At 42.0% G+C, this 15,817-nt stretch overlaps 1 protein-coding gene and 1 long non-coding RNA gene across 10 annotated transcripts in view; both read left to right on the top strand.

Moving 5' to 3' along the window:
• LOC145530151 (phospholipid-transporting ATPase IB) overlaps positions 1 to 15,817 on the top strand; it is a 452,251-nt gene that overhangs the window by 195,580 nt on the left and 240,854 nt on the right. The window lies entirely within an intron of this gene.
• LOC145530155 (uncharacterized) lies at positions 46 to 12,756 on the top strand. Its single transcript, XR_014071490.1, has 2 exons — positions 46 to 1,460; positions 11,259 to 12,756. It is a non-coding gene; the product is annotated as an uncharacterized LOC145530155 (long non-coding RNA).

Genomic DNA, 15,817 nt, shown 5'->3' with positions numbered 1-15,817 from the left:
GGTGTCACCACCTGAGGGCGTCACTCACTGTCTCACATGGAGCCTGAGGTCACAGTGAGAATGTCACCCTCCCCGGCAACTGCCTAGACGGCCGGGGAGCCATCACCCCGCCCGCTGTGGTGAGCAGAGACACACCAGAAACAACACAGAAAATCTGGTAGGCTGTAAGTCCCAGCACACGTGCTCGAACTTCATGGTTTTTCAAAGGGAAAGCGAAACGAGCCCGTTTGGGTTTCTCAGGGGAGAGCAGGAATGCCTTCCAGGCTCTATGGGAACTCACGCTCCGCTTGCCAGGTGCTGGACACCAAAGGAAAACATCTTTTTCCTCTTCTAACCGTGGCTGCTCTCTGAGGCCTCTGTGTGTCCCACCTCACTGGATCCCTCACTGCTTCACAGGAAGGCGTTCACCCTGGAACTGGCACGGAAAGAGGAAATTTCAAATTAAATACCGTTACTGTCCACAAAATAGAAGCATTAATTGAAAAAAAAAAAAAAAGAACCTGGGATGGTGCAGTTTTACCTCCAGGAGACGTTTCTTGGCTGGTCTCACATTTAAGATTAAGGGGAAAAAAAAACCCACACACTTTTTTTTTGTTGTTTTTTTAAAGCACATCTTTCAGATGCTTTCTCTTCATTGAGAATTTAAACTTTAATATGTGACTTCAAATATGAGGTTAACCTTCCATTTAAGGTTGACCTTTTTGTCTTTAAAATGTAATAGTTATCAAAGTTACCCTTTTCTCTAATAATAGAAGAAAATAATTTTTTTCAGAAAATAATTTTTCACTGAAATCGTGTTGTGTTGTCTCCCAGCAGTATTGATTCAAAGACTGGCAAAGGCTGTGTGAAAATGGATAAATACTTTAAAGCAATATTTTAGGCAGCAGAAAGAGGGAAAATGGAAGAATTTAAGATTTTGCTGAGATTGGAATCACACTGTTTTGCTAATTACACATCGTTATACTAAGATCAGGCATCTGGTCCCATCACTTCATGGCAAATTGATGGGGAAACAATGGAAACACTGACAGACTTTATTTTCCTGGGCTCCAAAATCACTGCAGATGGTGACTGCAGCCATGAAATTAAAAGACGCTTGCTCCTTGGAAGAAAAGCTATGATCAATCTAGACAGCATATTAAAAAGCAGAGACATTACCTTGCCAACAAAGGTCCGTCTAGTCAAGGCTATGGTTTTTCCAGTAGTCACGTATGGATGTGAGAGTTGGACTATGAAGCAAGCTGAGCGCCAAAAAATTGGTGCTTTTGAACTGTGGTGTTGGAGAAGACTCTTGAGAGTCCCTTAGACTGCAAGGAGATCAAACCAGTCAATATGAAAGGACATCAGTCCTGAATATTCATTGGAAGGACTGATGCTGAAGCTGAAACTCTAGTAGTTTGGCCACTTGATGCAAAGAACTGACTCCTTGGAAAAGACCCTGATGCTGGGAAAGATTGAAGGTGGGAGGAGAAGGGGAAAACAGGATGAGATGGTTGGATAGCATCACCGACTCCATGGACATGTGTTTGAGCAAGCTCTGGGAGTTGGTGATGGACAGAGAAGCCTAGTGTGCTGCAGTCCATGGGGTCACAAAGAGTTGGAGATGACTGAGCAACTGAACTGAACTGATACCAGAGTATTTTTTCATGTGCTTAAAATCCTAGGAAAGTCATCATCTGGGCAGCGGTACAGTTAGCGATCAGTGTGGATGACAGCTTACTGTTGTTGGCAGGGATGTTGGCATTTATTTGTTGAGATATAAAATAAATAGTCTACTAAAGTATTTATTGTAGGCTTGAGATTTGCACTTACGTTCCTGGGTGTCATAGAAGAACAGAGAAAAGACTGGTCTTTGCCTTCAGTGCAAATGATGAATGTGTGTTTGTAATCCTTGCTTCTGGTCTCTTCCTTTACCTCTCATGTACTCCTCTCCTTCTTGAAATCAGGCTTCCTCCTGATTGGCCTCCATCTTGCCATATGCACAACCTCTCAATTCCTTTCTTGATTTGTCCTCAGCATCTGATGTCGAGAGCCACCCTCCGTTGGATTCTCCTCTATTTCCATGACACCTTTCTCTTCTCCCTAGTTTTGTGTCTCACTCATAGGGTCTTTCACACCAACTTTGAGACTCCATGTTTTCAGCTTTCAGCTTTGGCCCTGTCGTATTTCCAACCCACGTCACTTCCACACATGTGTTCCCTCTGCTCTTACGGCTCATCTGTCTCCATTAGTGATTCTCAGTGCTAACTTCCTACTGGATCATCTGGAGAACCTAAGACATTTTCTTTAAAAAGTTAAGCATAGAATTACCACTGTATGACCTAGCCATTCCACTCTTGGGTAGCTACCCAAGAGAATTAAAAAGAGGTAACCAAGCAAATACTTGTGTGTGCATGTTCAAAGGAGCGCTAGTTGTAATGGCCAAAAGGTGGAAACAACCCACGTGTCACTCGATGGATGAATGGACAAGCAAAATGTGGTCTGTCCACACAATGGATGTTTTTTCAGCCATAAAAAGGAATGAAGCACTGATAAATGCTGTAGCATGGATGAACCTCAAGAACATACCCAGAAAAACAATCCAATCACAAATGACCATGTATTATAGGATTCCACTCATGGAATATATTCAGAATTAGCAAATCCACAAAGAGAGAAAGTGGCTTAGTGGTTGCCCAGGGCTGGGAGAGGTGGAATTGAGAGTGAGTCTCTGGTGGATACGGGTCTCCTTTTGGGGATGATGAACGTGTTCTGAGACTCCACGGCGGTGATGCTGCACAGCATTCTGAATGAACTGAGCTGTTACACTTGATGTGGTTAATTTTATGTTAACTTTGCTGTTGTTGTTCAGTCACTCAGGTGTGTCTGACTCTTTGCAACCCCATGGACTATAGCACACCAGGCTTCCCTGGCCTTCTCTATCTCCCAGAGTTTGCTCAAACTCATGTCCATCGAGTTGGTGATGCCATTCAACCATTTCATCTCCTGTCGTCCCTTTCTCCTCTTGCCCTCAATATTTCCCAGGATCAGGGTCTTTTCCAGTGAGTCAGCTCCTTGCAATCAGCTGTCCAAAGTATTGGAGCTTCAGTTTCAGCAGAAGTCCTTCCCATGAATATTCAGGGTTGATTTCCTTTAGGATTAACTGGTTTGATCTCCTTTCAGTCCAAGAGACTCTCAAGAGTCTTCTCCAGCACCACAGTTCGAAAGCATGGTTTCTTTGGCACTCAGCCTTCTTTACGGTCCATCTCTCACATCCATATATGACTACTGGAAAAACCATAGCTTTGACTATACAGACCTTTGTTGGCAAAGTGATGTCTCTGCTTTTTAATACTCTGTCTACGTTTGTCATAGTTTTCTTCCAAGGAGAATGTTAACTTTACCTTAAAAATATAAACAAATGAACCAAAGAATTCATCCATTGCAATGACATGTTTGTTGAATGAAAAAATGGAATGTTGAATGGAAGTTTTATTGATTCATTTGAATGAAATCTTTGTTGAGAGAAAATAAGCAAAAAAAAGCCTGAGCCCTAGGCCCTATCCCAGGATAATTAATGTGGAATTCTAGGAATTTTATGAGCCTCCGGGTGGTTCTGATGAATAGTCAGGGTTGAGACTAGATGACCTCCCCAGTCTTTCTGTCCCATGCGACCTCTCCCTTGAGCTCCAGCGTGAGAGCTCCTCCACCTGCGTCTGGGGTTCCTCACACTGACACTCTTGGGCACCTTGAGTTGGAATGTGACTGAGTTGGTTACTGTCCTCTGGTCTGTGCATCTTCTCATCCTTGCCAGTCTTCCCACTGGTTTTCCAGGTTTACTATCTCAGTGGATGGTACTCCTCTTCTCTATCGCCAGGGCCTTTTCATAGCAGAACAGGCATGATTTTCTACCCAAGGAACTTTTAGAGAGACTAAACCACATAGACAGATTATGACATCGAGGTCAGAAATTGCAGGCTCATAACTTATTCTTGAAAAGTGTTGTCTTGATTTTTTATAAGTGAGCAAATGAAAGCCTCAGACAAACTACATCATTTTGCCTATGGGTTCAGCGAGTGATGGAGGCATTATCCATGATCTGAGTGAGATGAGGACCTCTGCTTCTGAGTCATGAAGTTGTCTGTGCCAGAAAATCCACGGTGCTATGTTTATTACTGGGACCAAATGTAAGGTTTGATTTTTAACACATTTTTCAACCCATAGAATTTATTTAAACCTATTCAGCATAAAATTTTGTGGGATTTATCATTCCCCAGAGTGCTTCCCAGGTAGCGCTAGTGATAAAGAACCCACCTGCCAATGCAGGAGACTAAGAGATATGGGTCGATCCCTGGGTCGGGAAGATTCCCTGGAGGAGGGCATGGCAACCCACTCCAGTATTCTTGCCTGGAGAATCTCATGGACAGAGGAGTCTGGCGGGCTACAGTCCATGGGGTCACGCACAGTGGGACATGACTGAAGCGACTTAGCACGCACACACGGAGGGATAGCAGGCATGTAGAAAATGGGTTGAAAGAAGGAAACCTCTGTTCTCTCTTCCCTGTTACTGTTACTTAAAATGACCATCTACCTTGTTTTCTTATTTTTCCTTTTTCTGTGCAGCTCTTTATTTTGAAGAGCTTCGAAATGGAGATCAATTTTGTAGGCACAGATGAGAGTCTGGGAACACTTTGACTTCTTGAACATTAACAAATTGAAAAGTTTATCTTGACAGGAAGAGAGTCATGAAAGAATCATCAGGGCTCGCGTTGTGAGGGAGCTGGTGGATGGCCCCACCGCAGCCCCCTGCAAACACGGGGTGCTCACAGCCCTGTTGCCGCCACCCGGGCAGAGGTGATTTATGGCTCTGTGTCTCTGGGCAGGAGATGGAGTGGAAGGAAAACATCACAGCAGAGATTTCCTCTGGTTGTGCAAATTAGGCATCTCAGAAGGCATCGTTTATTTTCTCCGATGTGTTTAGACTTCTGTCTTTCAGGACAGATGCAAAGATAAACAAGTATGTACCTACCCTCGTACCATGGGAGTAAAGACAGTGCAGAGGAGGGCGCAGAGTGGGTACGACCAATGTTTCTGAAAGCTTTGGGGGCTTATTTTTCTAAGAGTGATTTATGTTTCTTGTAGAGAAAAGTCAGAAAGTGCAGATAAACAAAAAGAAAGAACACAGCATTGCCAATCCTGTAGATTAGAGATAAGCCTGGTTAGCGATCAGTGTCTAAATGTAGATCTTTTTCAGTTGAAATGGCTTTTCTTGGAAGAGGGTTAGACTATCCACAATATGTGGAGTGCAAAGATGATAAACAGTTTTTATGGCAAATAGTAACATAAAATGTGTTGTTTGATTTATTCCTTGCTGCTGAATATTCAGGTTAAGAGGGTTTTTTCCCCCCACTTTTTAAGTATCACTATGAATAAGGTTGTTATAGCTCAGTCTTTGTAAGGATGCTTGATTTCCATAATATAATAGTGGATTCAAGAGGGAGCAATACAGAAATTTACAAAAATGTCTGTGCCCTTCCCCTCGGAAAGCAAAGTGATGACTTGGGTGTGGTCAGTGGTCACTCTCTGGTTCACTGGTCCACTCTCTGGTCACCCCCGGCCAGGACAAACATGCTGTCCTCTGTTTGGGCAGCAGAGCTGGGCTTTGTTAGTCTCGCCTAGAAAGAGGAGCAGTTGAGAGGCTATTTTGTGTCAGGACACACATATGCAGAATCTAGGGAGAAACCACACTGCAATTTTACCTGCTGACCGTGTCATTCCCACAACTGGCTCAGTCTTACACTTTCTGAGCTCCCTGAAGCTCTGGACTCACTTATCCAATGTCTGTGCCTCTGTCCCCTCAGGAAAAGAACTGCTTCTTCCCACTCAGTCTCCCTCCAGCTCCGCTCTCCCACTAATGAGGCATGATGGATTGAGATGTCTCAGGACACTGTGATTTTGCATGAGGTGTCTTTCAGCCTGTGAGCCATCCACAAGAATCATATCAAAGCAGAGCTCAGACACACTAATTAGAATTGTACCACTGATCGTGTTTGAGTTGGCCTCGATATTGGTAGGGATCCAATTGTACACTTGCAAAAATAAAACTTTTCTTTGGTTTCTTTCATGATGTGATTTCTCGGCATCCTACGTGTTTGGTTACAAGTCAGCTTCCTCCTTGGACCTTTTATTCCAGAGAGCATTATTAACTTGTCGAGTTGTAAGTCTATCCTTGGGTTGTTTGTATTATGGCTCAAGAGTATGTAACCCCACTTGTTGATTAAATGCAATTAAGGGAGAATTCATTTTTAGACAGGTTTTCTCTTTTTTGCTTAGCTCTAACGTGAATGCTATTATTTGAATGATTACAGCAATTTTATGTGGTCCTAACTGGCCTTATTGTTACTCTGCTAAAGATGAGTGCTTAGATGTAATGGTTCTTTGGCAACACATTGAATGAAAACAATTTCCAGAAGCTCAAAGTTTAAGGAATGTTTTTCTACCCGCAGTTTTACTAGTGTTTCTCCAGAATGAAAATGAGATGGATGTAGATTTTGTAATGTATAAAAAATTCCTTATGTTAACCGTTGTAGAGGCTGGCATATTTGAAGGCTTCAGAGTATTAATCTGAAATAGTGAAAGGAATCCCTTTCTAAACATTCCATCTTATAAAAAAAATTTTATTCAACTTTTGGAAGCCAAAGATAATTTTGGCTATGACTCATGTTTAGAAAGGGACTATTTTCATCTTCAGTAACTATTGCAGGAAATAATTTATGCTAATCACTCTGAGATCAACTTTTGACTTTTAGAGGTTTCTGATATGTTCGATTCCCCTCCAGCCAAAAGTTATCTGTTACCATTATTTACATGTAACTCCTTCCAGTGAGAAATAGAAAAGTGAATTAACCTGTCAACTTAGTTGCTTGTGTCCAGAACTAACAAAATGATTTGGTAGACAGATGTCTTTTTATAGATATCTTTTTATATATGTCTTTTATACATGTGATAAAACATGGGCGAATATTTTAGTATAGATTCAGACTGCAGGAAAATCCTCTTTAAGAAAATCCAGTATAAGTAATTCAAATGAAAAGTTGGTACTTACAGCATGACAACATGATAGAAATATCTACTGGGGGACATTTGATAATAGGGTTTGATCTGTAATAATATGCTGTGTTATTGGAAACATCTCCTAGAAGAAAATTCTCTTTAGTTATAAAATTGGTGTTATACCACTTTTCATCTGTAAGGGAAATATTATTCTGAACACTTCTGAAAAGTGTTTTACACTTTTGGATTGGTAATCTTCACATCAGTGTTTCTCCATAGGCCCTCGGGTAGAAAGTGGGCAGGGGAAGGATGGAGGCCCTTTTCCTTTTCGGCAGTAGTCTAAGAATTACGGTAACAGGATTCCCCAGCCCTCCATCCCTCTGCTCTGCTGCTTCCAACACCCGGCCCAGCAGGAGATGCCAGAGGAGCCCAGAGACTCGTCACGTCTCACGTTTTTTCCTGTTTCTTCCTCTCCCCCCTTTCATGAATGATTAATTTGCCGGTGCATGTCATTTTTGACAATGCTGCTTGCCAAACGAAACAGGGTGATGTTAGGTCAAACCGCGGTCCAAAGTTCTGAAATAGAAGCTCATAATATTTGGCATCTTTCCTACTAGAAAAACAAACCAGGGGAGGGTGAAGTAAAAAACAGAGCTCAATTAAACATGTGGAATATGTCGTGAATATTTATGTCCCCAGGTCTTGCCTTGTGATAGTATTTGTACTTAAAGTGCTTTTTTTCCCCTTTTCCTGTGAAGTCATCCAGTACGTGTTTCATTAATACAAGAAAGTGTCATGTTAACTTTCATTCGGAAAAAAATCCCACTTCTTCTGACAGCACTAATGTCTTTCTGATTGAGAATATGCAAAGTAGCTCTTACCTTAATTGGTCCCAAAGAAAATTGTGTTTCCCTTTCCCTGTCTATGTATCTGATGTGTTCCCTCATTTATCACCTCTTGAATTATCGATGCCTTCCCTGTCCTCATCTGACAGCTAGGATTCCTCCGATGACTTTGAACATCATATGGAGTGCTCCACCCTGAAGCTTCACTGTCCCCCAGTTTGAATAGGAAGGCTCAGGGTTACAGTTTGTATCCACAGACTGAAGACGTCTATGTTTCTGCTTGTATTTTCCAGCTCTATTAAGGTGTAATTGGTATACAGAAACCGCACGTAATTAGCATATGCAGTTTGCAGAGTCCGGACATATGTATCCACTCTTTTCACCATCACCACAATCTGGGTAATTAACATATCCACCACCTCCCAGGGTTTCCTTGTGTCCCCATTGGTGTTTTTTGCTTGTTTCTTTTGTTTGATGTAGTAAGGATGCTTAGCGTGAGATCGACTCTGTGGACAGACTGTTAAGGACCTCATCATGAACTCCAGCAGATCTCTGGAGCTTACTCATGTGTTACTGGAAGTCTATATCCACTGGACAACAGCCCCCCACCCCTCCGTCACTACCTTTCTGTTGTTGATTTCTATGAAAAGAAGAAAGTGAAAGTGTCAATCGCTCCGTGGCGACCCTGTGGACGGTAGCCCGCCAGGCTCCTCTGTTCATGGAATTCTCCAGGCAAGAATACTGGAGTGAGTAGCCATTGCCTTCTCCAGGGAATCTTCCTGACCCAGAGATCAAACTGCCATTGCAAGCAAATTCTTTACCTTCTGAGCCACCAGGGGCTCTACCATTGACTATTTCAGACGCCTCTTGTAAGAGGAATTGTGCAGTGGTTGTCCTTCTGGGACCGATTTGTTTCACTAGCATAACATTTTCCAGGTCCATCTATCTACTGTGAGGGCAGGGAGGCTTCTCTGCTTTGAGTCCCTGAGATTCCATGGTGAACTTGAGAGAAGATGCAGGACAAGGGAGAGAATGCAAGACAGAGAAGAGCATTGACATCTTTTGTTTCTCAGAGTTCTTGATAAGAGATTTATATTCTGTCCCACTTTGGATTACAAGCAGAATTGTCAACCGGAGAAAAGTCAGATTGGAGTCAAGTTGCTAAATTTTGGAAGCCTGGGCTTGGTTTGAGTTTTCTGATTGGTGATTTCAGAGCTTTGTTATCAGGGCCCTCTGCGTAGCTTTGCTGGGTCAGCGAAGGCTGAGAGCTTCTGCTGAAAGGCTTGCTTTCTGCTGTTTGTTGATCAGCTGACTGAGTCTGCCAGCCAGTGGTCTCCTGTGGCTGAGTTCCTGATAGGCTGGCAAATGAGAGAGCGAGGTAGACAGACAGACAGCCAATCTCACCCAAGTACCCCATCATTTGACATCTGGATCATCTGAGAAGAGCAGAGCCAGCCTTTCTTCCTACTAAGCGAGTACTCATTGGGTTGTCCTTTCAGTTGGGCACACCAGTCATTAAAGACCAAAGTAAATACATCAGCTTGAAGACAATCCTTTCACAAATACATAAGCGTCAAGTTAAAACCATCTGTCAATCGTTGCGTGTTTTAATAGAAGTGTTATAATATTTGTCTTTCTGACTTACAATGCTTAGTATGATCATCTCCTTTTATTTGTTTTAATGAATAGGTGTTGTTTGAATATTCTAGAGCCTGAAAAATTAGAAGTCTTATGTTATCACAGTTTTGCCAGTGCATAGATAATTGAGGCTTAAGTTCTTATTTTGTCTCTATAAAACCATGATGAACATAAATTATTGTCCCTGAAACAGGAGATAGCAACAATAAGGGAACAGATGCTTATTTGTAGAGTATTGAACATGTGAACACATAGGTTCAGTGTTTTTTCAAACCCTAATGCTTCATGTCACAATAGGAAGTTTGAATGATCAAATCTGGGAACAAATGCAAGATTAATTAATATAGGAGGCAATGAAGCCTTTTTTGAAAAATGGAAGAAAAATGTTGCATGATGTTCACTTACTTTCATGACACTTAGGATCTGAGTTTCTATTCCCATATAGCTGTAATTGTATATTAACCCATGAGAGTGTAAACACAGCTACTTAAGAATAATAAATAACAACTGCATTAGAGCTGGTACCAACATTTCACGAAGCTTAAAATATTTATAATCAGAGAAGTTAAAGAGAGAAGGCAGGGGGTGGCTGTTGTCCTATTTGTGTTTCCTGTGTTTAAAAACTGCTGCTGAATCTTTAGTGTGAGTCCACCGTTGGGGACTTTGCCGTATTTCTTTTGTATCTGAGGTTGTCTTATGCTAAAGATTTCTCTGGATTCAGTGTCATGTTATTTAGAAAAAAGAGAAAAAGAGGGCTTTTAAATATTTTCTAGACCTGCCAAAGTCTAATTATGGTTAGAGTTAACATTTTTATATATATTTTTAATTGAAGTATAGTTGATCCACAATGTTGTATTAGTTTTAGGTGTACAGCAAAGTGATTCAGTTTTATACACATACATATATTCATATCCCTACATATATATATGCACACAGACATATACATATATACTTTTTCAGATTCTTTTTCCATATAGGTTATTACAAAATATTGAGTATAGTTCCCTGTGCAATACAGTAGGTCCTTGTTATTTATCTGTTTTATATATAGTGGTGTGAATGTGCTAATTCCAAACTCCTAATTTATCCCTCTCCTCCCCTTTGCCTCTTTACAAACCATAAGTTTTCTATGCCTGTGAGTCAGTTTATGTTTTGTTAGTAAGTTCATCTGCATCATTTTTTTAGATTCCACATGGAAGTGTTATAATATTTGTCTTTCTGACTTACAATGCTTAGTATGATCATCTCTAGGTCCATCCGTGTGGCTGCAAATGGCATTTGATTAGTCACTATAGTTTGTGCAGCTATAGGACGAAAACAAGAGGGAAAGACTCTGGGCTGCACACAGAGTCACCCTGAGCTTACATACAATCTGGTGGAAAAATATATAAATAAACATAATACATCTTTAGAAAATATATACAACAATGCATGTAAATGATGAGAGCGGATGGCAAATTAAATATCATACAGCGGCAAGTTCTAGTACTTATCATTGCAGTTTGTCTGATCAGGGGATGTTTTCTGGAGGAGGTGAATTCCCTTTGCAGCTTGCAGAAGTGATGGAAATTTGTAACACGGGAAGAGGCTAGTACTATCCTCCTATGGGGTCAGGCTGGATCTGAGGTGGACAGGCCTTCAGGAGGAAGGCGCATCACAGCTGATGCAGTCTGGGACACCAGGTGACATGGTTGGCGTCTTTCATAGAACAAATGTTCTATAAATGTTCCTTTTTGATTGCAGGAGGAAACTGGAATGTTTTGTAGTTGATTTTGGGGGGCCCTTGCCTCTCTTTATTAATTTCCTTGATGTGTGAAGTTGCACCGACAAGCAGCCACTGAAAGCCTGTGCTCTCCTCTATCGACTTGCTGTGCTTCCATCACGTGCAAGTCGCAGGGCTGCTCTTTGTCTTTGGGTTTGTGAGCCAGGCTGCTGCAGCTGTTCCCCATGAGAAAAGGACTCTGAGCTCCTCTCGGTTTGCACAGAACATGGGAGTTTTCACCTCAAGGCACAGAGACCATCTGCATCGGTCAGTGCTGCTCCCTCTAGGTCTCCAGAGCCAAGAGGACGAGCCTTGTAGGAAGTCCCTCTTTCTCCGTGCAGGCTCAGAAGAGGAGGAAGTGCCAAGGAAGGTGGGGCATCCTCCATAACTCAGTCCCTCTGTCAAGGTCACCGAGAGGCAGGGATTTGGGTAAGGTCAGGCTTGCTTGCCGAGTAATGAGCCTATTCAGGGTAATGTGAATATGCGGCCTGTATCCAGACCAATCCCATGGGTTTGCTGGAGGTCTACAGACTCTAGGGGACTAGATGACAAGGATCTAAGTGGCTCCCCTCATGCTCTGCCTGAGACCACAGACACAGTGAAAGGGAATCTAAGCGCTATGGACATAATTACGTCCTCCCAAAATTTAACCAGTCAATTCCTAAAGGAAATCAACCCTGAATATTCATTGGAAGGACTGATGCTGAAGTTGGAGCTCCAACCTGATGCAAAGAATCAACTCACTGGAAAATACCCTTTTGCTGGAAAAGATTGATAGCAATAGGAGAAGGGGGTGACAGAGGATGAGATGGTTGGATGGCATCACCAACTCAATGGACATGAGTCTGAGCAAACTCTCGGAGATGGTGAAGGACAGGGAAGCCTTCAGTCCATGGGATCACAAAAAGTCAGACATGACTTAGTGACTGAACAACAACAAAATTTGTAGGTTGAAACCCTAGCCCCTAATTTGACCATGTTCAGAAACAGAGCCTTAGGAGGTAATTGAGGTAAAATGAAGTCATAAAGGAGAAGAGGGTGACAGAGGATTAGATGGTTGGATGGCACCACCGACTCAATGGACACAAGTTTGAGCAAACTCTGGGAGATAGTGAAGAATAGGGAAGCGTGGCATGCTGCAGGGTCGCATGCAAGAGTCAGACATAACTTAGCGACTGAACTACAAAAACAGCAACAACCTGATTCAATAAGCTTAGTGCCTTGTAGTCGGTACCAGAGAGGTCTCTGCCAGGTATGCACACAGTGAGAAGGCGCTGTCTACAAGCCAGGAAGCAGCTCTCCCCAGAAACCCAGCTGGCCAGCACCTTAATCTTGGACTTCCAACTCCAGAACAGTGGGAAAAGTGTCTTTCTGTTGTTGAAGCCCCCCAGTCTGTGGGACTTCGTTATGCCAGCCTGAGCCAACCGATAAGCTTAGGTCTCCATACTGCTCAAGCGAATTAATAAAATCCTCAAGTCTGAGTTTGTGTATATAAAAGGATTTGCAGGGGTATGAATGGTAGGTGGGGAGAATTCCATGAGTAGGAAATAATAGCCTTAAAAGTATTTCCTTGTGAAATAAACCAGGAACTGCTTGGAATGGAAATTTATGCCATCCCAACAAAGCGTATGGAGAAGGAGATGGCACCCCACTCCAGTATTCTTGCCTGGGAAATCCCGTGGACAGAGGAGCCTGGCGGGCTAGTCCATGGGGTTAAGAGTTGGACATGACTGAGTGACTAAACAACAACAAACAACAAAGGATAAGTTATTTCAGCTGATAGATGGGAAAGTGAGAGAGATCTTTATGGAACTGAAAATTTAATACTGTATTTAGTTCACTATACCAGTCTCCTCTTAAGATTATCCTAAGATTAACTTGATTTATTTTGTCTTAAGGTACGTTTAGCAACTTAATCCTTAAAAATCAACATGGTGATCACTGTACACATTTCCCTCCTTTCCCAGAATGATGTCTGTTTCTCTTACTAAGTTCCCAGCTTTGTCAGTTCATCCCATATTTCAGTTTTGATGTCAGCTTTGAGAAGCAGAAATTACCTCCTCTGTTTCCAACTTGAAAGGCACGTTTACAATTCTGTGTAACAAACTGCATCATTCTCACCAAGTCTGTGTTATCTGATAGGACTAAGGGGTGATTTTCATTGGCTTTGGAATTTTTACCAGTTTTATATATATATATAATATTATTCAAGCATACCTTTGTATATGAAAGGGTGCTGATTTAGAACCAATTTACATTAGCCCACTAATTTTCAAATTCCTGAAATTAATCAGTCTGATTTGTAGTGCCATAGCTTTCACATAGATATTTTAGGGAAAATAAATATCTCATTGCTCTGAGCTAAGATTCTCAGGCAAGATTCTAGAAAAGTCCAATATGAATCTAGTAGCTGCTAATGATTTGTAAGTTTTTCCTATATTTACCTTAGTACCTTTCCTGTGACTATCCCAGAAAATTCTAGAAGTCTTCTAAAGATTAATTCAAATGTAGGTCACATTGTGTGTCTTGAGTTGAAAATCAAGATGAAATTTGCATATGTGTTGAATGAGTTAAAGGTACATAGTATAAAAATACTTCCTGCCCAATACCTCCTTGGGGCTCCTGGTCTGTTCTGGGGACACAGTTGTATGGTGGCAGGGGAGGGGGAGGCGGTGGAAACAAGGTCTCACATGTGTTTCCATGCTTGGGTTGAGCGCAACAAGTCACACACTAGGTGGGTAGAACAGAGTTGGTAAATAGTCTTCTGGAAAGAAAGATGTCTTTAGTTGTCATTGTCCCATAGGTGCTATGTTTGCCTGTTTTTCATTTAATGTGTGTTTCCAACTGCTGGTGACATTGCCAGAGATGGGCAGACTGAAAGAATGGTCACTCTTTCATTATTCATCTCATTCGTTTATTCTTCCATAGTCAATCAGATCTGAGTAGCTTGGATTAAGGAGTTGAAGAGAAAGTTTTGAAGAGTTCTGAAGAGTTCACAGATTTGAGGGTGGTCAGGATAGAAAATGGAGAGGACTCTAATCAAGTATGAAAAGTCAGAGTGAAAGGAGCAAATTGTCAAGAATGGGGCCAGGGGTTCAATATTTTATTGGTAATGATAGCTATTTAATGCTGAGAATGGGCTCTCTACTGAGCACCTCCCAGGCATCATTTCACACGATGTCCAAAAAATTTTCAAGGTGAGCACCACCACCACTGCCATCAGACAAGACCAAGTCTTTAGGATATAAAGTCACGGGCCCCAGATCTCAAAATGGTGAACCTTGATCAATAAAAGTTCCTCTTACTAGTGTGCTGAACTTCCTTTTACTTTGTCAAACTCCTCTTTTCAAAAAGTGTCCAAAGGTGGAATGAAAGAATCTATAACTCTAAGTAAAACTTTATCAAAGAAGGAAAGCTTACCCCAAAAAGAAATTTTCCATAATCTCACTGACTAACGTATGATGGTCTTTTGATGGCTATGCTTGCTTTTGGGGGGATGAACCCTAATCTGAACACTTCTCTTTGTATAATTGACCCTAGTCCTTAGAGCATGTGCCCCACTGAAGTTCCTCCCAGGGTGGCAAGGGCCTGAGGCACACAAGTTGGAATGAAGAATTGAGATCAAGCTTGCTTATCTCAAAGAAAGGCAATGCCAAAGAATGCTCAAACTACTGCACAATTGCATTCATCTCACATGCTAGTAACTGCTACTGCTACTGCTAAGTCACCTCAGTCGTGTCCAACTCTGTGCGACCCCATAGATGGCAGCCCACCAGGCTCTGCCGTCCCTGGGATTCTCCAGGCAAGAACACTGGAGTGGGTTGCCATTTCCTTCTCCAGTGCATGAAAGTGAAAAGTGAAAGTGAAGTCGCTCAGTCGTGTCTGACTCTTAGCGACCCTATGGACTGCAGCCTACCAGGCTCCTCCATCCATGGGATTTTCCAGGCAGTAAAGTAATGCTCAAAATTCTTCAAGCCAGGCTTCAGCAATACATGAACTGTGAACTTCCAGATGTTCAAGCTGGTTTTAGAAAAGGCAGAGGAACCAGAGATCAAATTGCCAACATCTGCTGGATCATCGAAAAAGCAAGAGAGTTCCAGAAAAACATCTATTTCTGCTTTGTTGACTATGCCAAAGCCTTTGACTGTGTGGATCACAATAAACTGTGGAAAATTCTGAAAGAGATGGGAATACCAGACCACCTGATCTATCTCTTGAGAAACCTGTATGCAGGTCAGGAAGCAACAGTTAGAACTGGACATGGAACAACAGACTGGTTCCAAATAGGAAAAGGAGTACGTCAAGGCTGTGTATTGTCACCGTGCTTATTTAACTTATATGCAGAGTACATCATAAGAAATGCTGGGCTGGAAGAAGCACAAGCTGGAATCAAGATTGCCGGGAGAAATATCAATAACCTCAGATATGCAGATGACACCACCCTTATGGCAGAAAGTGAAGAGGAACTAAAAAGCCTCTTGATGAAAGTGAAAGAGGAGAGTGAAAAATTGGCTTAAAACTCAACATTCAGAAAACTAAG

Source organism: Giraffa tippelskirchi, chromosome 12 (assembly GCF_054371585.1).
Source record: "Giraffa tippelskirchi isolate mGirTip1 chromosome 12, T2T-mGirTip1v1.2.pri, whole genome shotgun sequence".
NCBI lineage: Eukaryota > Metazoa > Chordata > Mammalia > Artiodactyla > Giraffidae > Giraffa > Giraffa tippelskirchi.
This window is presented reverse-complemented; position numbering and strand designations above follow the sequence as displayed.